Source organism: Rhinatrema bivittatum, chromosome 1 (assembly GCF_901001135.1).
Source record: "Rhinatrema bivittatum chromosome 1, aRhiBiv1.1, whole genome shotgun sequence".
In the NCBI taxonomy this organism is placed as follows: Eukaryota; Metazoa; Chordata; class Amphibia; order Gymnophiona; family Rhinatrematidae; genus Rhinatrema; species Rhinatrema bivittatum.
The window spans coordinates 603,993,663-604,017,685 of NC_042615.1; the positions used below are offsets into that span (position 1 = coordinate 603,993,663).

General features: G+C 42.2%; 1 protein-coding gene across 5 annotated transcripts in view; it reads right to left on the bottom strand.

Annotated features, from left to right (window-relative positions):
* Positions 1-24,023, bottom strand: part of SNCAIP (synuclein alpha interacting protein) — a 320,048-nt gene that overhangs the window by 275,614 nt on the left and 20,411 nt on the right. The gene's annotated exons all lie outside the window — the stretch shown is intronic.

Here is a 24,023-nt window from a genome sequence, read left to right on the forward strand (position 1 = left end):
AGCACTGACCAAGCAGAAACCATAGACACAGTTGCAATCTTGTTCAACATATCGAACCTCGGATATGGGACATCATGCAAATATGCTAACCCAAAGATATGCCCTACAATCAGCTCAGGAGGGGATCTCCTACCACTGCCCCCTCCCATTATGAGAGCCCTTATCCCATCAAGGCTATTCACAAAGGGGTTATGCCTGGAAACACCAGATCCAGTATGTTCGTTGATACCATTTACTTCAAATAAATGAAGTAAATTCTCCTCCTGTACATATTCTCCTCCTGTACATATGTTTCTGAGTAGTACTATATTTTCAGTTAAATGAGGCCTTGTTTTCTCTGTAAGTTCTTTATTGTTATTTGTTCCAATGTATCCCGCCCCCAAGGCGACAGTTTTAGTTCCTTGTAAACCGGTGTGATATGTATATTATACAGGAACATCGGTATATAAAAATTAAAAATAAATAAGCCTCCTATTCAGGTATAGGAGCCAATTCTTGCCTCCGAAGATGTTCCACTACCTATGCCACATCAAAGAACATGCTAGTTTATTGACCAAATAGCAGATTTGGTGATGAATTTCTTTACCTCTTTAACTAAGGTACCACAAGGTACTTTCCATACTCTCCTATTTGACTTATGGGGGTTTATCAACGGTCAACCTATTCACTTCAGATCAAAACAGAAGTAGGAAAACTTGTTCTATTCTTCCTAACAAACTCAGATTACTCAAGATGCTTTTCTGCTTAACTAAAACACAAAGCAATACCATTGATCGTCAGGACAGTGCAGAAAGTGCTACAGGATCAAGCTTGTCTGATCCTTATAGTGGCAAAGTGACCCTAGCAGATGTGGTTTGCATATCTCGTACAGCTTTCCAGCAATCCTTCAGTACACCTGGGGACAGACCCTACCTTGTTAACTCAAGATGAAGGTACTCTTTCATCCGAACCTTCCATCCCTCAGCCTGACGGCTTGGATGTTGAATGCTTGATAATTGTAGATCTCTCTTTACTAAATAAGATTGAAGGCATCATAGTTTCAGCCAGAAAGCCATCAACTAGGAAAGCCTATAGTTGCAAATGGATACATTTTCCAGAATGGTTTGAACCCGTTTTCTTGAGAGCCTAAACAATTACTGATCTACTTGCCTTTCCTCTCTAAGTCGGGCCTCACTACATCCTCTGTGAGGGTACAGCTTAGTGCTATAACAGCTTACTATGTAACAGCTAACAATAAACCCATCTCAACTCATCCACTGGTTTCAAAATTTATGAAAGGCTTATCGCATGTTAAACCTTCAGTAGAGAAACCTCTGGTTCATGGGACCTCAATGTTGTCCTCTCTCAACTGATGAAGCCCTACTTCAAACCCTTAGAACTGGCTACTCTCAAATTATTGACATGGAAAGTAACATTTTTTTGGCAGTAACCTCAGCCGGAAGTCAGCAATCTCCAAGCTTTTGTTCACTATCCACCACGCATGCAATTCTTTCACAAAAGGGTGGTGCTCTACACTCATTTGAAGCTTCTCCCAAAAGTCATCTTGGCTTTTTGTATCAATTAGCCCATCTTTCCAAGGCCACATGCATATGACAGTGAAAAAACAGTTTAAAACTCTGGATTGCAAAAGAGCCTTAGCCTATTACAAGAATAGAGCTCAGTCGCATTGCCAAACTTTGCAGCTCTTCATATCATATGATCCTAACAGACTTGGTGTAGCAGTCACAAACATACATTATCTAACTGGATAGTGGAATGCATTCAGCACTGCTATGCATTAGCAGCCCTATAAATTATGGACTCAGTTAAAGCTCATCAAGTAAGAGCTATAGCATCTTCTAGGGCTCATCTCCGAGAGGTACCTCTCAAAGACATCTTCAAAGATGCTGCTTGGTCATCGGTACACACTTTTACATTCCATTTCTGTCTAGACCAGTGGTTCTCAACCCTGTCCTGGGGACCCCCCCAGCCAGTCGGGTTTTCAGGATATCCACAATGAATATGCATGAGAGAAAAATTGCAACATGCATGAGAGAAAATTTGCATGTTGCAATTTTTCTCTCATGCATATTCATTATGGATATCCTGAAAACCTGACTGGCTGGGGGGGTCCCCAGGACAGGGTTGAGAACCTGCAAATTTTCTCTCATGCATATTCATTGTGGATAGCCTGAAAACCCGACTGGCTGGGGGGGTCCCCAGGACAGGGTTGAGAACCACTGGTCTAGACAATCTCTCAAGAACTTAAGGCCTAATTTTCAAAGGTCAATGTGCATATATACTGGGAGATATGTATGTGGCTGGGACATGCACGCACCGCACAAATTTTCCAACGCTCGCAGCCACACCTGTATCTCCCAGTACGCACAGAAGAAAGGGTTTCTGAAAAAGGGGTGGGCCAGAGGCGAGGTCTGGGCAAGGCATGGGCAAGGCATGGGTGGGTCAGGACAGCGCCATTAGGCTCTGTCCTACTGAAGCTTACGCCGGGAGCTGACCAGACCATGCAAGTTGCTGCTGCTCCAGACTGCTGTGAGTACAAAAACAAAAAAAATCTAGGATAGTTAGCATGGTTTTAGGAGACAGAGTTAGTAGGGGAAAAGAGAGGCAGAATAGAGAGGGTGTTTAGGTTCCCTCCCAGTCTGCTCCAATAAAGGAGCGGACTGGGAGGGAACTGGGAAAAAGGCCTATTCCGTCGCCTCACACAGGTTGTAAAATCCCTCCCCCACTTAAGCACATGATTCGGCAATTGTGCGCATCAATATAAAATTGTGCGCGCATTTGCGCGTTGGTAGTGCCAACGCGCGCATGTTATAAAATCGGCGCATCCATGTACGCACGCCGGGAACCGTGCGCACATGGACTCCCGCACGGCCCTTTGAAAGTTACTGTCTTATAGTAGATTTGGACAGGCCATTTTTACATAACCTATTCTCATAGTAGTCTACTCTCCACGGTAGAGTCTGGGTTGCTTATTCAGTAAATGCTCCACCAAAACCCTCAACTTGGAACTCCCCATATGTCATGGCTAATTCAGCCTGCTTATAAATGGAAAAAGCAAATTTGCTTACCATAAACTGTGTTTTCCAGAGGTAGCAGGATAAATTAGCCATGCTAAAAACCCACTCATCTCCCTGGAGAATAAACTACTTAGCTAGATTAACACTGATTACCGACTGTGGAGGCTCACGAGGCCACGCCCATGTGGGAATTCCCATACAAGCTCAGTAGAGCTAAAAACGCTATTTGCTAGGAAAGATGAGTCCATTTAGTGCTACCAGATATATCACCCACATTTTATAGCTAATTCATCCTGCTATTTATGGAAAACATTATTTATGCTAAGCAAACTTGCTTTCCTGAGGTATACTCTTCATCTGTTCATTCTATAGTTATACTCACAGCCAATAGTTTACTGTGGATGTGATGGAGAGATTCTGTGGCAAGGGCTAGAAAATTCTGTAGCACAGATTAATGATTTTGTTTGCTCTGAACTAGCACCCCCAATATTATTTTTGCTAGTTCCCTTTTAACCAAGCCACTGCATGTGAATGTTAATTTGTAAAACTGCATAATGTAAACAGTTAGAACAAGCTAAGCCAACACTAGCAATCAATGGCTTTTGAGCATCCTACTAAAAAAAAAAAACACACACACACATAAAACAAGAATCCAAGACATGATTCATGTCTTTTCCATAAGATGCTTTGGTACTAGTTCAAGTTTCTACTTTATAAGGCCACCAAAAGCCAAATCTGCAGCATCATCAGTGTCCCTAAACCATCTTCAAGCTAAAGTCATGTAAATAATATTTTGGCAAAAAGCTTATAAATAATAAATCCTAGATAAATTAACTAAAGAAGTTAAATAAAAATCTGTCAGACATGACCGAACCAAGAATAAAAATAAACAATGCTTATTGTTTAAACTCAAAAATTAGTATTGTCCTATTTGGGTTTTTTTTGTTTATAAAAGTATTTCCTCTCTCAAGCCAAATAATTTCACAACATATTCATATTGCATTCTAGAAATGGCCTCCAAATCCAGGTTAACTTAACAAAAGCTGAGGAACTCCTAATGTACTTTTGCTTTGAAAACTAGTACAAAATCTGTGGGTAAAAAGTATCCATGGACTTTATCCCGAGGCAAACAGTGTGAAAACTGACACCCAAATGTTAACCAAAAAGAATATTTATTTATTACCAATCAATTAAAATGTATTTTGCATCCATGAGTGACAAGTGTAAAGGAAAGCATTAATATAAAGAAAAAATTAGTCATTTTAGTAACACATACTGAACCCAATGAAATCAATATTCAAACCATGTTCAGAGCTATTTAGCTGGATAAGTATAATTTATGTGAATAAGAAGTGGCTGCTGAATATACACCTACATTCAGCAGCCGCCGCTTCTTATTGGCGTGTAGTGGGCAAATCAGGTCAGAGTGAGTTAGCAGCATAAGTTAGGTGGCTAACTACCAATATTCAGTCTTATGGTTAAGTTCGACGTACCATACAGCAGGTATAAACTTAGCCGGGTAGAACTCATACGGCTAAACATGGATATATATGTATATATCCAGCTGCTTAGCTGTACCACTGAATATACCTTGTAACTTAGCCAGATAATTTACATCTGGCTAAATTAAACGGCCAGCTTCGAATATTGACCGCAACGTTTGAAGACCCTATCACTCTCATACACAAAAACAGGAGAAAAAAGGAGGACCCACAATGTTATACTTCCCTATCCCTGTACTGATCCTGAAGGACCATTGTAGGAAAGTAGAAGGGAACAACTTGGAATCACAGTGACAGTGCTGACTGCCATCTCCCCTTCTCTATTCTATTCTGACCTATGAAAGGGAATAATATTTTATTTATTTAGCAATTCTTATAATCCACTATCTCCACATTATGATCGGCATGGAATCATAAATAACATTAAATAACAAAACAATAAAAACCCAAAATAATATACATAAAATACAGGTGACACACATTATATATAAAAAAAAGCATCATTAAAATAAAATGTCTTCACTTGGTTCCTGAAAAAATAGCTCCCTAAAACTAGTCAAGAAATGGATTTAGTCCAATAAAAAGGGATCAACTCATTTTTTTTTTGTTTTGTCTTTCATAACCATTTCTGTGCATCTCTCCTTGTCAGTCAGGCACATGCATCTAGTACCATCTAGTGCAGTCAGTTACATTGCATCTAGTACCATCCCTAAGGTAAGTGTCCAGCTCTGTTTCTACTGCCTAGGCACAGCTGTCAAGAATCCTGTGCCTTTTGGTAATTCTAAATAGCAGGCTTGAAAGAAGAGGCAAAAAAAGGGAGCAATGCTCTTTGGCCTCTTGATGTGTTCATTTGTTTGCGCATGATATGATTTCCTCTTTAAGTACTGACATATACCTTTGTTGACAGCAGTGATTGGAGGAGGTATGCAGGGCCCACCTAAAAGGCAGTAAGGCAGCCAATATGTATGGTGGCTATGTTAGAGAAGGTGGCAGGGTGCTTGGAGTGGGATATATGAAAGCAGAACCTCCCTCTATTATGGCTTGACAGCTGGGGGGTGAAGAATTTGTGATGTTGTGATTCAGCTCTCGTGTCTGACAGATAAAGCTCCAGATGCTAGTGCTCCTAGCCTTACTGGCCTGTGTGGAAGAGTTGTGACATTGTGAGACCACGATAGGAATCCAGAATTTGAGAACTACATATTTGTAAGGGAGAGTTTGTTGGTAGTGTTCTGTGAATGCTGACCATTCATGGAAAGAAAGGTCAAAAAGTGAAGGATGCAGAATAGAGATTGTGTAGATGAGAAGATGTGTTTGTTTTGTTTTTGTATGTCCTAATGCTTACAAAGGCATTGGAAGTTTATCACCTGACTATAATTGCATTTTTTTTCCCATATCTGTGAATCCTGGAGTTTTTCCCATTGATTCCTATGGAGCTGGAAGGAGTAAATGTTTCAGAGTATAGCAGATAAGATGGTATAAAGATAGACATACGAGTTCCCATCCCAAAACAGCAACAAAGAGGCTTGTAATCCCAAGTCAGGTTCCATCCTTTCTACCCAAGCCTAAACCCATACAGCAATGGATATTAGCTCTTCAGGGCAGAAGCAGTCCCCACTCACTCCTGCCCAACTTGTTCCATTTGTCAAAATAGAACAGACTGATCCAAGGACCCCTATGCCCTACAAATATAGTACGTCCTTTTCTGAGACTCCTTGTACCTTTTCAGTATTACTTGTTTTGCTCTTCCCTTTTCAGCCACCCTTTTTTTTTTTTAAACCATACTGGTCTTTCTTCTTATTTTTATTTAGTTTTCTAATATAAAGGTTTGCTCCCTTTACAATGGCTCCTTTAAGCTTAGATCAATTCTCTACTTTGCCAGAATCTTTCTATCCTGGTTGCCAGTGCCTCATGAAGGAGCTCCCTGTCTCAACAATGTTGGTACTTTTTTAGACTAGGACCCTGACCTCTGGATGACCCATCTCTGACTTTGCTTTTTTAATAAAAGCACACTGTATGATGATCGCTGGAGCTCAACAGACTAACTGGACATTAGAAACATTTCCCCATGTCCATTTGTAAATGGCAGATCCAGTATAGTCCCTTTATTGTGGGATCCATAATCATTAGCTTGAGGAGTACCCATAGAGAAGGTTATTTTATAACTGTGTGGTCGTACATGCCTTTTATATGCAAACTTTACCCTGAATATTTGAAGCAAATTATGCACACTAATTTGCTTTGGAGACTTGTAAGTGTCCTGAAGTTCACACAAAATAACTCACACAAGTTACACCTGCTCCATCGAGGGCATAACTTGTGCAAGTTACCCTTGTGCATACTTTTTAAAATCAAAACGTATGTGCTTAAGTCCAAATCACACCCAACACTGCCACACCCGTAAAACATCTCCCCAGTTCACATAAATGTTCACATGAAATTGGGTTATAGTCACACGTTTACGCACACTGGGGTAGATTTTAAAAGAAGCGCGATCAGCCTACTTTTGCTTGCGCATCAGACTCAAGCAAAAGTACGCTGGATTTTAGTAGATACGCGCGGAGCCGCGCGTATCCACTAAAATCCTGGATCGGCGCGCGCAAGGCTATCGATTTTGTATAGCCTGCGCGCGCCGAGCCGCGCTGCCTCCCCCCGTTCCCTCCAAGGCCGCTCCGAAATCGGAGCGGCCTCGGAGGGAACTTTCCTTTGCCCTCCCCTCACCTTCCCCTCCCTTCCCCTACCTAACCCACCCACCCGGCCCTGTCTACACCCCCCCCTTACCTTTGTCGGGGGATTTACGCCTCCCGGAGGGAGACGTAAATCCCCGCGCGCCAGCGGGCCTGCTGCGCGCCGGGCCGCGACCTGGGGGCGGGTACGGAGGGCGCGGCCACGCCCCGGGCCGTAGCCACGCCCCCGTACCCGCCCCCAAAACGCTGCCGACACGCCCCCGGAACGCCGCGACGACCGGGCCCGCCCCCCGACACGCCCCCCTCCGAGAACCCCGGGACTTACGCGAGTCCCGGGGCTCTGCGTGCGCCGGGAGGCCTATGTAAAATAGGCTTCCCGGCGCGCAGGGCCCTGCTCGCGTAAATCCGCCCGGTTTTGGGCGGATTTACGCGAGCAGGGCTCTGAAAATCCGCCCCACTGGGCACTGGGCTATTTTATAACAGTCGTTTATGGACATAAATGGTTTTGAAAATCAGGACCTAAGAGGGTGGTTTTTAAAGTGACTTCTATGAGGAAAACAATATTTCACTCACTGAAACAGAAGTTGAAACATCCTGGACTTCCATTAGGAATAATTTTGTAAAACCGTGCATTAAAGAATAGGCAAAGACGTGCAGAAGGCACAACAATTTTCAAAGCGGACCTACGGGCATAAGGGCTGTATTGAAACTTATTGCACCAAATCTACCTGTACAAGTTACACCTGGTAAATTGTCCGCACACATTTTTTGTGAAAATTTACATGCTTGCTTTTTAAAATACAGATGTTTGCATGTAAAATGCAAATCCCTCTTTCTCTGCCCCCAGGAACACCTCCACTCAGCCTGGGTAAACTTAAGGGTAAACATGACAATCCTGCGTAAGTTTACCCGTACAATAGGTAGGCAATTTTGGAAAAGGCCATTTAGACCGAGGGGATGCTGTTGCGCGCCCCGTCCGCGCACGGGCCTGCTCACCTCGCTAGCTCCTCTGCAGGTCACGGGTCGGCCTCCCCAGCGGCAGCCGCGAGCTCCTCCAGGCCTTGGCGACCTGCGGCGGCGGTCGCTGGGGCTTCCACTGCACACCAGACCTCACGCCGGAGTTCGGTGTCCTCAGTGGCATTGGCCACGCCCCTACGCGCATGCGTGTGGACCGCCCAGCCTCTTGTAGAGCCAGGGGCAGGTCCTAGCTCCGCGATACGCCCTGATTGAACGTACGATATAAGGAAGTCCCTGCCTGCACTTCCTTGCCTTGGCAATCAGGTCAGCACTGTAAGTGTACTAGTTTGCCTCCGCGTTCACAGTCTTGTTCCAGCGTCCTACTGTTCCAGTATCCTACTGTTCCAGCCTTGTCCAGCGTCCTTCTGTTCCAGCGTCTGTCCATCCTGTCTCCCCTTGAACTGTCTCTCTGGTACTGACCTCGGCCTGCTCTTGATCATTCTGTTCGCTGCCTTGATCCTGACCTCTGCCTGCCTTGTGACCTTGTCTGACCTCTGGAACCTGACCCCTGCTTCGTTGACTACTCCTCGGACTGATCCTTGGATTCTGACCCCGGCTGCAATTGACCACGTCTTCTGATTCTGGCTTTGTCCTTTGCCTTGTCATCGCCTACGCTGTACTGGCCTTCCTTACTTCTCCAGACCTACAGCCTAGTGACCGACCGCGCTCCCTTGCTGCTCGTGGGCACACCTCTCTACTACCTCTCTGGGAGACCCTGCGAGGCCCACCTAAGTCCAAGCGGCCCGGGTCCCTACGGGCTCCACCCGGGGGGACCGCGGGCTTCCAGTGGTGAAGCTCATCCTAGCCGCTGTCTCCTCCTGTGCTCCGCCCCCTGGGGGCAGGTGCTTCCTGGTCCCTACCAGGGAGCTGTTCTCCACGGCTCCAGGACAAGGGTTCACCTCCAAGCGCAACAGATGCTCTAATCAATATCTGACATTAAAATCTCCCACCAGCAATATCTCTCCTTTCACTGTTATCTGATGTATGACTTAGACTACATTTGAGTTTTTTCTTGACCGACCATCAGAGAGGCACATATCTAACCAGGTCTGTAGATCACACTGGTATACATGGAAGTGCTATCTTCCCTTCAAAGATAACCCATGGCGCTTTTTCACCCCATGTCCCTGAATTTCAATTACTGTTAAGATTTTTTTTTTCTTACATAAAGTGCTACTCCTTACCCGATCCTTCCTGAACAGACAATAATATGGCAAATATTTCAGTCATGGGACTCATTTAACCACAGCTATGTGACAGCAACAGTATCTAAATCTACCTCTGCCAGACAGTTTGCTCCTTCTTGAACGGATGAGGTTTGGTTCAAGCAGTTTTAATATTCCCCCTTCCAAATAAAAATATACATTTTACAACTGTAAGAGAGTTGGGCAGTAAAATATATCTAGAGGGAAAAAATGAAGGGTTATCTTTTAAAAGTTTATAAAAGGAATATGGACTGGAATTACTGGCAACATTTCTAATGGCCTTAACCTTTTTTTTCAAACATTTTCCTTACTGGTTATGTTTTTTCACTTCTGCAGCCAGCAGCCTTCCATTGTAATATACCAGCCCAGTCTATAGTTTTACAGTACATTTTAACAACTTAAAGCTAAATATATCATCTGTTTCTAATAATAAAGTATGAAATAATTTATAGTGCAGCCCACTACAATATGAGGAACGCTGCATAAATCATGCAAATGCATGTGCTGTCCAGCAGTTCCCAAAACCCTCCATTAAAGTAAGATTTGAGGCTAAACCAAATGTGGACAAAGCCACTGTTGCCTTGAAATACCAAGAGACATAACGAATAGTCTTATTTCATGTCAAGGTATTTGCAGTTCACTTCATAATTTCAAAAAGCACTAGGAGTTGAAATATGGAGTGTTACACATGCAAAGTAATTCTTTCTTATTTCTTAACGCAGAAGGCAAACTGTGAGAAGCTGATCAGGGTTACTAAATTATCTAGGACCAGCCAACAAGAGAAGCTTGTTCAGCCATTTTAAACAGAACCATCAGAATTAAGATGCTGCAAGGTTCAGAAAGTGTTGCATCTCACATATATAACGCTCCAGGAAGAACGAGGTCTGGACAGTGAGTCTGGATAAAATCAACCTATTATTAATGCTCATTGGGATAATGCATTTTATAGACCTGGCAAGGGAAGAGCCAGCATGCTGGCTGGCTGATGACACCACACAACTCCCATGCTCCAACATTCACTTGTGAATGTTGAGGCCACCCAGAAATGTATTAATGCTCAGGATGGGTCTTGTTTTCTCTGTTTACATGTTTGAATGTTTTAAAAGCTTAAACATATCAGATGGAGGACCAGCCCCATGGTTCAGGCTCTGTAGCACTGTGAGCAGTGGAGCACCAGACTTGTATTCAGACCTGTCATCGAATGGGGCCGGCAGGGCTCAGCAACATAGTGAAGCTGATATGCTTGTGCTCAGACAGGAGAGAAGACAGCTGCCATTAATGTGTTGGCCCCTGCCAGAAACAGAACGGCACTAAAAGATAGTCTCATAAGAGACTTATTTCAAGCCCTCAGGGCTAGTGAGGTTTCACTGTGCCATCCAGACATGTTCTTAGGGTGTAGGGGACGAAACAATGATGGGAAATGGGCAGAAAAAAAAAGTTAAAAATTAAGAAAGAAAGAAATATCAGGTGGACTATGATAGCATCTTCCAGCCAGTTTCCCTTATTCTGCAGCAGTCTAACAAAATCAAAGTTAATTTAACAGTATCTTACAGATTTCTTTACACAGAAGCCTAAAACATCTTGGCAAAGATTAATTGGAAGGTCCATTTAGTCTACCTGATTTCTTTCCTGCTGCAATAGCATAAAGAAGGGCATAGCCAGAACTGTATTTTGGGGGGGGGGGGGGGGGTAAGTGGGGGCCCAAGGATAACAAGAAGGGTACTGTGCTAGTCCCCTCCTTTATCACTTACCCCATCTTATGTGGATCTTCACGGCACTGGCTACAAAATCCTTTAATTTCTGACAACATTCTTTATCGTCTGACCTTTCGCTCTCTCCTTCTCCTGACTGACTCTCACACTTCCTATATGGTTATGGTATTGTTCATGCAAGTGTTAATCTCTCTACTATAATGTAAACAGGCTTCTAAACAGCAAGGCATTCCTGGACCTTTAAGGTGCTAAGAAGAAGGGAGGGGGATAACTACCTACCAAGACTTTGATGGCCTCATATTTTTACAGGATTAGTCCAAAGGCAGTGTTGTTTCCCTGTTCAAGTTAGCCTTTTTAAAGGTCAGGGGATCGAGGACTGACGGTGATTATGGTGCCTCCAGGCCCTCTAGCTCAGATGTGATATGATCCCTCAAGGCTCCCTCATACTTATGCCCCCTGCTGTAAACCCACTTTATCTTCACTTCCTCACTACTAAAAGTCTTCTCTGCTTACTTTTGCTCCATTAGTGTGGTTGTGGTGGTATTCACTGCTGCTCTCACAGATGGAAAGTATGTGTCTATATACTAAAGTTTGGCACAATGCACCACAGGCAACCACTGCAGTAGCCTGCATACCATCAAGTGAGACGCCAAGAAACATGTAGTATTGCCTAAAATTATACCTCAGAAAAAATGCTGTCTAAAGCCTACATCCTTTGAAATTGCATGTCACATATAATAAGGCTCACACGCTGCTGAAATGTTCTTAATCCCAACTTATTTTTTTAGCATAATGAAATGCGCCTATTAGCTCATGCCTTCAAATTGCAAGGGAACATATAGTTTGGTCTTGCATCAGGGTCTAGTCGGCCAAGCCTCACTTATTTTCTGCCACTCGGCAGCAGTGCACTAAATCCTAATTCAGGATTGTTTATGTAACAAGTGAAGTAAAGACTGTGTGGAAAATTGACATTGATTTTTCATAATCATTTCATCCTGTTCTGTATACTGTAACTTGGGATTCAAGGTCCTGCCAAATCATTACATCAATATAAAGAACATAACCATGGACCAAGCTGTCCATACTCTATGGAATCTTTTACAACAGTAAAAATGGCTTATCTGGACATGGGATGTTGACTAGGGCTCTCTGCCCATGAACTTTGGAGAATCCTCATTTCAACTGTATTTCCCCTTCTACTTTGAAAGAGAAAAACATTAAATAAATATAAAGGAACAGGAATAACCAATGAAATGAAAGGAGACAAAATGAAACAAGACCAATTTTTCTGCTAGATGAGTTATTTTGCATCTTTCATGCACATGCACACTGAATCCCTGGAGAGCTAAACAAAAGTGACAGTGATTTGCACATCATTCATGTCTTCTTTTTTTTTTTTTCAGTGTATTCAAAAAGGAAAAGAACTGTGAAATTAGAAGGAAGAGAATCTGATTTGCATGTAAACTCATTTGTCTGCTCACTGAAAGCTGGAGCATGCTAGCGAGGATCATCTCCCATAGGACAAGTAAATTAAATGTGAACTAATAACTGACCGCTCATTTAAGAGCTGTTAAAGTTTCTGCAGCTTCTGCAGCCTCAAAGAAGGCAGCATGAAAATGATAGCAAACACAGGAGAAAATATATTGCAAACAGCTCTTGTTTTATTATCAACAAAACAACAAAAAACACCATCTTTCTTCAATAACATTAAAAGCAGGTGTTGAATATAGCAACCAAATATTTTCAGCTGTTAGTTTCCTGAGGTCCTCGCATTCTAGTGCATGAGCATTCTTTTTCCTTCAGGGATGGAAATTTAAAATATATATATATATATATTAACGCAATAATAAGCCTTAGTGGCATTACAGCCCTGCCAAAGAAAGTTCAGCTTTAACAAAAATTTGACCTGTGACATTAAAACAGAAAATCAATAACAGATACAGAACTAGAAGCCAATAAGAAAGAAGAATGAAATATTTTTAGATGATATTAGAGATGGGTTGCTTTTTGGTTTGCAATCCAAGTGGGAGGCCATGGGTTCACGGGGCTAATGCTGTACTGTAATTGTCCTATATCTCCTTTACATATTTTCTGCAACATGAAATCCAGAAATAAACACAGTTGTTTTAAGTGGGATCTAACCAGAGCCCTGTGCAGAGAAAAGAAGATGTCCTTTGGCTGACATATCAATCTCCTACAATATTCTTCTTGCTTGCTGAATATACTGAGGTCCACATTCAAAAGATTTTGCCTGGCTAAGTTCAGGAATTGGCCTGACAATCCAGGGGTTCCAAATATTTCTCTCCCGCCCCCTCCCCCAACCCACTCTCTGACCAGATAATTTTTAGCCAAGTATGCCATTATTCGGCTAAAACATAACCAGGCAAAAAAAAAAAAAAAGAGGAAACCTAAGGGGCAGAACTTAAACTTAACCGGGTAGCTCCGATGCGCTGACATTCAGTGACCTAACCTGCTGTATCTCAGGATAGCCAACTAGCTCTAAATGTTATCAAGGTAAGTTTACCCGGAAAAATTTGCTGCTCATCAGCCTACTTAATATGGACGTTTTAAATTTGATGCTTACATATTCCAAATTATTTCTCAATACATTTTAAATGCCACTTTTCGCGTGACCAATAACCAATGCAGTTATACTAACACAGGGAGGAGATATGATCCCTAAGTGATTGTCCAAAAACAAGCTGGGCAGCAGCGTTTTGTAACAACTTTAAGGCCCTGGGTTGGTATTTGGATGTGCAAGGAATTACAATAATATAACAAAATTAAAACAAAGGGTTGGACAATTGTCCGAAAGTCTTCTCTAGGTAATAGCCTAGGGACCATCCTAAACTTTAAAAAAAAAAAATCCTTTCAAAGCGGCCTGAATCTGCGGCTTCAAAAACAAAGCAAGAATCCAATAGAACCCCTAAATCCTCTACCATTTTGGAAAAGGACAAGGCTACCCCTGCTGATTAAAAAAATGAGCTAGATGGTTGTATTAGTGCTAGAACTAAAAAGCTGCAGCATTCTGTGGAAATCCGTAGGAGCTGTGGTAGTTTGTGGGCAGTTTCATGTAAAGCAAAGAACCATCCCAGGGACGCCTTTCAGATTGCCCACAGACTAACTATGGGAATTTGCGCCTTCTTTGCAGTCCAAGCCATGTGTAACACTGTCTCCAAAGTTCTGGCAGAGAGAGTCGCACTCAGGTGCTGCTGAGGCCAGACAGATCTGTGCACAGTCTCACTGGTTCTCCAGTACAGGGGACAAAATGTGCTTCTAGGCCCTGGAAGAACAGCATGACGATCAATTAAATACTTCACACACCAATCGGTTGTTCCAATCCAGTGAAACTGTACTGATGCAAATTGCAAAAATGTAATTGAAATGACAGAAGAATACTTCTTTCCAAACTACAGTCTAGTACAAAAATACCAACAGTTCAAAGAAATGTAAATTCTTGGGTTCCCTTAAGCCTCCCTTGCCTCCAAGACTTCCCTAGGAAACAGATATGGTATTTTCTGTTGCACCTACGGGCTTTCCTTTGTACCCAAGATCTTTCCAGCTTCTCAAGATGACTCTGCTCTCCACTGATAAGGAAGGGAGACTCCTTGGGTTGAGATCACTTCACTTCTTGGTAGATCAAGACACAAATAGCACAGTTTTGGGTCACTAGAATAGTGAACCATTTCTCCTTATCCTCAGGAATCAGGAAGGCCAACTCTCATTCCTTTCTCACTCCTTCTAGCAAGCAGGCCACATGTAGCTGCTTCTCTACTTAACTTCAGTCTTTCACTCTACTTAGCCTCTAGGGCTGGGGATACATACACACATAAGAAAAAGGGAGGCAATCTATGTATACAATCAAGTGTTCATATGTAATAAAAACATTTAATATATAGTAAATCAAGAACACTCATGTCATTCTAAAAAACAATCAATCTGCTCCGTTATTCAGAAAATATTTATAAAAAAGGAATATTTATTCTCAAAACATATCTAACATATAAAAACATGAAAGATGAGCAAAGTCCAAAAAGCTTTGACAATGTGTAAACACACCAATCCACTTTACTGTGAGAAAGTAAGCACAAAATGTCTTCACAAAAGCCTAGCTAAATGGTCCAATCCACTGTGAAAGAATGACTACAGGTGTCTTCACAGTAGCCATCCTGCTGCAGGAAGGAAGGTCATATGAGGTTTGCACTTTATATATAATGAGGAATTCGCCCATGCTTGAGCACAAGTTATTGTTGACTTGAAGTTTCAGTTTTCTATCGGCAGTCTGTTGGTCCGAATACTGCGTTGGATCTCCTGCTCCTGATGAAGCCCTTTTTGTGGCGAAACAAAGGGATCTTTGTCAAAGGGAGATTTTACCTACAATTTTCAGGGCGTCTTTAAGCCAGTGCAACTTGTTACAAGAGAGGAGTTGTCTGGTATACCCCTGCAAGGCTACTATGAAGACATGTGTGGTCATTCTTTCAAAGAGGTTTGGACTACTTAGCTAGGTTTTTGTGAAGACATTTTGTGCTTACTTTCTCAGAGTAAACTGGATTGGTGTGTTTACACACTGTCAAGACTTTTTGGACTTTGCTCATTTCACATGGACTGTTCTAAGATATTTACTGTTTTTATATGTAAATATGTTTTGAGAACAAATATTATTCCTCTTGTATAAATAAATATTTTCTGAATAATGGAGCAAACTGATTATTTTTTAGAATGACATGAGTGTTCTTGATTTACTATATATTAATATTTATATATATGTATACATCAAAGTCTCTCATCAACCAATCGGTTGTTAAACCCTTTGCCAAATAGGCAATCATGCTGCCAGCCAGAAGCTCAACATTCCAGTTTTGCTTTTCTTCAGGTTGCTGAAAGGAGCAAGCAGATGCACACAAACACAAAGAGAGGCAAATACCATACCACATCCAGACAGGCACCTCACAGTAACAGCAGCACAAACTCATTCCACTGCCAAACACATTGTGAACTAACACAAAATCCCACAAAATAGACACTCAAAATCTATACAAGAAACTTATAATGTAACAGTAATTAACACAAAGGACGCAAACAACAAGAACCCTATCTGTGAAAAAATAGCACTGTAAACATTACACTGGGTCACAGAATACCAATACACCACATACGAAGCAAACCTGATTGCTATAGATACCTACACAGACACTACACACTAGCAAAATCTCTCACCTTGGACACATGCACAGAGAGCAGAGTCAGACCTTCAAATACAGAATATAGGATCACAAATTAGAATCAGCAATATGCAGACAAAAATTGAAATGGAAACTCCAAGAAGCCAGACTGTCTATAGTATAACTATGGAAAAACAGAACCACCATTTCTCATAAAACAATAAAATCAAGAAACATAAAGCATCAATTGTAATAGTAGAATCATACTAATAAAAGAATACATATTTCAAAATTACTGACAAATAGAACATCTATTAAAGTCATATACATTTTTTTTAAATTTCCCAAGCACCCATAAAATATTTCAAAACGCACATATCAAATAACACCCAATAATTAAAACTAATAAGGATTACAAAAAGCCCCTCCTGTCCATAACTGGGAACTTGATTTCAATCACCTGAGATTATCGAAGATTAGGGGGCTAGGAGGACACACACACTGTCTTCTCTCGCTCACACACACACACTTACATGTTCATTCTCTCTCACTCATACACATACATAGCTGCTTGCATACATACCCACACATTCGCATGCACAGGCTTAAATCCCCCTCCCACTCCATGCACACAAAAGCTCTTATTTCCCCAGATTCCCTCACACACACACAGGCTCTCACCCACACAGACCCCAGGCAGGCACCCATTAATTCTCACACACAGACCCTAGACAGATACCCATTCTCACACAGAAACACACACAGGCCGGCACCCATTCTCTCTCTCTCGCACACACACACACACACACACACACACACAGGCCAACCTCCAGGCAGGCACCCAATCTCTCACACACAAACAGACCCCCAGGCAGGCACCCATTCTCTCTCACACATACAGAGACACCCAGGCACCATTCTCTCTCTCACCACATGCGCGCACACATACACACACATACACACACTGAAGGTAGGCCCCCTCTCTTTGTTTTGCCAACAGCCTTGGAGCCTCTCTCATTCCTGCTGCCACTGTCACCGCTGCCTCATTGCTGCTTCTGACACTGCCCATTCTGCTTCCTCCTCCTCTGTGTAGGCCTCACAATATTAAAAATTGGCAAGACTAGCTACTCTTGCGAATTCTAATACTGCGGGCCTGCACAGTGTGTCCTTCTCTGCTCACCACCGGTGGGATGAGGTCCACTGGCGGCTGCATGGCCTCTCTCTTTCTGTTTTTTGGCAACTGATGGGATTGGATCCATTCGCGGCCCATTGAAATCTCGTTTGCGCCGCCCCCCCCCCCCCCCCCCCCCCCCTATTTACACACTCCTGTTCTAGGGACCAATGTTTAAATGCTAAGGAAACTTGCAAAACACTTCCCATGTAGGATGGATTATGCAAATAATAAAACTCTCCTTTCTACATGCAAATTATATATGCTTGTTAGACTCACAGATCTACCACTTCTATGGAACCTGGGTGCCCTTATAGATGTAACATACATGGTCAAATATGCTGGTAGAACAAATGAAGACTCTTGACAGATGAGGACTATAGTTTGCAATGGGTATATAAAGAAATGTATCTTGGAGTAGAGGACAGCCATGCATTTACCCTATGTTGCAAGAGTGAAATTTAAAATGATAAGAATGGTATTTAAAGCTGCTAATATGGAGAGACCAAGTTATTTATCTAGGTTACTTGTAAAATATGCCTCCCCTCCCCCCCAACTTGGGCATTATGTTCTGTAGATAAAGGCCTGTTCATTGTTTCCACCATAAAGCTGGTACCTTTTCAAGAGACCCTGTATCAAGCTTTTCAGTTCAAGGACCAAGGCTCTGGAATACGTTACCAGCAGATCTTTGCCTACTTAGTGATTTTGGGCAATTTTGGAAAAGGCTGAAGACACTGCTGTTTCAGGGAGCCTTTACTCGGTTCTAATTTGAACATCAGTTCCCTGGAATATTGTTTTTGTTTAGTTTTATAATAATGTTTTTATTACTTATATATTAATTTGTGGCCTTTGTTTGGCCACTAGAGGTGTACTAGAGTGTGTCTGTGTTTAATAAGGGGACGTTTTCAGCAATGAAAGCTACAAAGAGCTCAGAGGTGTGCCAAAGTGTTTCTATATTCTACTGTTGGGAGTCGTCCAGCATCAGGAGGTTTATTAGGAAATCAAGGAGTATATGTGGTGTGTTTTGGAGTGACAGGGAGTTTTTTTCCCCCCCAACAGGGATGTGACATTTTCTGGAAGTATAAAAATTCTTCCCACAAGAACCAGAGAGATGTTTTGGGAGTCTTCTCACAGTGGAAAATCCTGTGAATTGAGTGAATGGAGATAAAAGCTGTTGGAAGTGCAAGTAGCTGGGAGAAAGGGAGGAACTACTAGAAGGCAGCTTCCTAGCCTTCCTCTCCAGTCCTTAGGAGTATCTCTGGAAAGGAAAGAGAACTCTTTCCCTTGGGTATTCCAGAACCCGGACCTGAAGCATCTGTTCACTAGAACAAAGGAAAGATTCTCATGAGTTATCTTCTGAGCTGTGGGCACTGTGAGAAAGAACAAGAGAGACTATTTACTTTGGGAACAGCTGAGAATCTATGAAAGAAGAAGCAGAGTTTTGAGATTTGCAAAGATTTATATAGGGCATAAGATCTGCTTGTCTGAAGAGTAATTTTTGAAGTCTGACCTTTATATTTTGATTCTGGACTCTTCTGCTATTTCTACTGTGGGTTTTTCTTTTCTCTTTTTGGTGCTGCTGAAACTGGCTATTTTGCAAGTAAACTTTCTTTTTGGAGCATCAATGCTTCTGTTGAGAGTGTTTTATTTTTCAAAGGTAACCTCTGCCCAGTTTGGCCTTGCAGGTATTCCTGCCCCCATTCCATGGGACCCAGAAAAGCCTTTTCCCCACCCGGGGATGAGCAAAGCTGATGCTCTCCAGGGCTGGGAAGGTGAATTCCAGCCAAGGGAGGGTTACATACTGATGTATGTGTAGATAACCTTAAGAATCTCTACTAAAGAGGAATGTTTTATTTGTCACAGGTGGAAGAGAAGAAGCTTATTGAGGATTTTAGCTCCCCCATATGGGAATCCAAGGTGATGAGCTCTCGGAGTATACAAACCCCTACCACCATTTTAGGGTGTTGACCTTTGAGTTATCCCTTGTAGGGGAAGCATGTTACTGTGCTGTTCCTCATTTAACTGATTTTCTTAGGGAAGGACTATTCAATCTATAGCTGTGAGACCTTAGTTTAGTAAAGTGGAAAGGGTACTTTTGCCTATCCTTAAGAAGTCTCCATGGGAACCTTTCACTTTGTGGAGGAGGAAATTTTTCCACCCTTCCTTTCTCTATTTTTGGTTTCCCCTTTTCCTAAGGGTTTTCTTTTTACAACCTGCCTGAGTACTCTAGGGACCAGGGGCTCACTGTGGTTCAGAGAAGAGGAATGGTGTCTCTCATCCAAAGAGCACAGATTGGAAAAGATCAATAACCAAATATATTAATCGAGAGTTTAGCACAAATTTATTATAAGAACTAAAGTTGTAAGAACAAGTAACTGCATATTTTCATTAATTTCCATCTTTAATCAATTGAAATTAAACTGGAAATCAAATGAGCTTCCGGCAATAGTATTACTGCTGTTTACCACAATATGATTATTAATGCTGTTTTCAAAATATCTTAATATGGGATTGACTACTGAACAAAACTCAGGGTCTAGGAAGTAATCTCTCCCTCCCCCAACCATTCCTGACAGGGAATCTTGGACTTCAGAGAGGCTTAATATCTGGAAAGGAAAGTTATACTTTTAAGCTCATAACTTGAAGAATGATCTTTGGGGTCCTGAGAAAGGACATTAGCCCAAGTGTTACACATGTTTCACTGTGATACACCTAGTTCAGCAGGTCCAATATTGGCAGAATAAAAGAAATTTAGATGTATATTATACCACAGCTCCAACACATACCTCTTGGAGACACTGTGAACCTCTTTTCACTCTGCTCATGTTCCACAATATATTAATTTTTTGCTTGTATGCCATAATGTTAACCCAGATAGCTAGTTATCCATCTCATATATTTTACACAGCAAAACTGAACACTTGCTAGTAGTCATGTCAAGAACCTTACTGAGATACAAGCAGGCTATGTTCATCTGCACACTCTTACTAACTTCTCTGATAAGATCACTAGAAAAGGAAGCCAAATAGACTGATCTACTAGAATCCATCCTTTATTAAGTTAAGTACTTTGAACACTAAGTTGTTCTTACTCTGGAGTGGACAAGCACTACTGGAAGACATGAGTATGTAAGTTGTTTATAAGGTTTAATCTTCCTGGAGAGAGATCAGATGTATCTATGAAAAATATATTCCAATCTACATAGCCATTGATATCCTCTGTTGTTGGAGATCCTTATCATGGCAATCGGCAATTTTGATGGAAGGAGACACGTATTCTACCACGACCTTGACTAATCACTTGATATGGGACTCTCTTATAGGTATTTATCTGTATTATCGTTAGAGCGTCAGATGCAAAGTTGATAGCCGTTATGCCCTTTGGTCGCAGACGGCTGTGACCGCTGTTGCTCACCTCTTGCTTGAGTACACCGACTCCTCTGGGTCGACTCGCGGCCTCCGCCAGCTATCGCTGGCCTACACGCCCTGGTTCCCAGGCCCACCTAGACGGCGTGGACACTGCCGACCGCCATCTTGCCCTCGGAGACCCTTAGGCGCGCGTGCACGCTACCGGGCCAGTCTTATGCACGTCATGGCGGGAACCTCGGAGCATCCCCCTCGGATGACATCATTCTTCAAGGACTCTTAAGCCAGCTGGCTCTGCCTACCTACGACTTGGCAACGAGTTCCCTCATTGCTGAATCTGCTTCGCTCGCTACAGACTCTTGTTCCAGTTCCTGCTTCCGTGGCGTGAGACGTTCCGGATACCCGGTCCTCAGGGGCCCTTCCTGTCTCTGGCTATTCGCTCCTCGGAGGGCCTTCCGCCTAGGACTTCTGCCTGCTCCATTCCCCGGGGCCTTCTCTGGAACTGCTACAGTGAGTACCCCACTCTGCGGACCATTGCCGTACCATCACTACTGAGGAACCCTCATCGGTGTACCCCCCTCAAGGACCTTTGCCATACCATCGCTATTGAGGACCCTCACCAGTGTACCCCGCTCTGCGGACCATTGCCGTATCTTTTCTACTGAGGACCCTCACCGGTGTACCCTGCTCTGCGGACCATTGCCCTATCATCACTACAGAGGACTTCTCTGTGGATATACCCCACTACACAGACCCTGGGCTCCCCAGTGCCTGTGTGTTTTTCTGCTCACTCCCCGCTCCGCGGACAGTATCATTCTGCTTCTCTAATAAAGTTTCAAGGAGTCTCAAGCTAGTACTACGTCAGCTCCCTGCGCTAACATTTCATGACTCCACCACCTGGGGACACTCTCCCTAGCTTCCTCTACCTATCATCTCTCTCTCTCCAGCACCTGTTGCTCTACACACCTCACAGCTGAGACCTCGCCTCCCGATGGTGAGGCTCACGGGGCTCCTCCCTGTGGGCGGTACCATCTCTCACCTTGGCCCAGGGGCCCAAATACCCACAAAGCCTAATAGTAGCCTTCACAAAACAACAAATAGACTGGATGTAACACGCCTCAGGGTGGTTCTAAAAAGAAAGCATCTAACTTACTTTCCTTCCCTATTAATCTGTGAATGTCAATATATATCATTGTAAAATTCAAGTGAATGACCCTATTAAATCTTCTTTAATCCAGGCTGCAGAGATATGGGGTAAATTTTCAAAGCTTTAAGCACCTTTTATCTAGGTAAAAATAATTAGTCCATCTAAATCAGCCATATTCTGGTATGTGGATATTTTGCCACCAGAAAGCATGAGTATATTTTCATAATGTACATACTTCTGGTTATACAGAATAGAGGCATTCTAGTGGAGCATTTCAGAGACATGTTTGAAAACTATGAGGTTGGTTTAAAGACGAGTACACGTGCGCCCACATATGCACATATCAGCGCTCGAGCGAGAATACACTGGAATTTTTAATTGTGCATGCACGTGTATGTTTTAAAATATACCAACCGCACGTTAAGTATGCTCCTAATTTTAAGAGGTTACTCGAGCACAGCTAGTGCGCATATGTCTTCTATAGGATTTTGTCAGGTTTTATTGCATGTTTTTTAAAATATGCTCGCTCAAAGCACATTCCCAGTTTTGCAATTAGTCCACCAGTTGTCCAGTTTATAGCGAGGTCTTTCAGACCATTCTGGTTCTTCATCCTACACACTCCCAATTTGACCCAAACCTTTCACCCTGTTCTATAAATCAAAAAAATTGAGATCTAAAGACTTGCTCCTCATCAGGAGCAGAAGTAAAGTTATGTGGATATCAAGCATACGCATCCTGTGGTTTTCAGATTTAAAATTCAGACTTAGGCATGTAAGCTTTGGCCCCACCCCAGAATGCTCATGCCCCGTCCCTTTTCTGCCCCCTTTTTTTCTTATGCATGCATAGGTAAACACGCGCTTATTTTGCGGCTTTTTAAAATCTTTACTGTTTGTGCACGATCCACATACGACAATCTCTCTTAAATTGGCAGGTTTACCCATTTATTTTCCACTGTTAAATTACTATCGCCTTTTTCACTGTTCCAAGTTGTATTATGTCCCTGTTTTATTGTAACTGCAATCTTTTCTTTTTCTTTTAGCACTTGTTAATGTTCTATTATTATTTTATTGTTGTCACACCTTGTTAATTGTAAACCGGCATGATGAGATTCCCTTCGCGAATGCCGGTATAGAAAAAACTCAAATAAATAAATAAATAAATAAATAAATGGGCATTTTTGCATGAGCATGCTTTTAAAATCGACATGTAAGTGTACATTTAATTTTTAATAATATATGTGCTTAGTAAGTATGCCAATAACGCATATATTTTATGCAATCACTGAAAACTGTAGGGTCATTATTTAGCAGCATTTAGCCAGATATCTCACACGTCATCTGCTTAAATGACACCTTTTCAATATGTTCCCCATTTATCTGGTTAAATTTACCCAGATATAATTTATTATCTGTTTAAAATTAAATTGGACTGCATAGGGGCATTCTGTGTTGGAGTTAAGATAGCCAGCTAAGTTAACCAGCTAACTCAAATATTCAAAGTTAACAAGCTAACTCAGCTTGTTCCATAGAGTAGTCATAAAGATGGCCAGATAAACTTATTGCTGGATACATTCAATAGCATGGCTGCACCACTGAACATGCCTCCAAAGTTAGCCGGATATGTTTATAAGTTTGCAGTCTCGCCAGTGACTGAATATTACTCCCTATAAGAGTATGTGTGTGCTTTTATCCATATAACAAGCCAACATTCAAACACAGTGTATGCAGGTGCCCTGTGCATAAAAATTGTCTGGGTTTGCCAGACTGTCCTCGTAGGTACATTAATGCCATAGTTTTGATTAAAAATGTTATCCTGAGCACCATTTGTGCTTTTAACCTATTCCACTCAGTGAGAACCTCAATGATTCCAGACTCCTGTAAATCATAATACTGAGGTACCGTGGTAAGAACAATGGAAAAAAGATGATTGGTGGGAGGTTGGTGTCAATAGTAATACTGTACACAGAGGAAACTAGACAGCCTAGGTGAACCAAGAGGTCCCAATTTGCCATCTAAATATGTTACTGTGTCATGCACCTGCA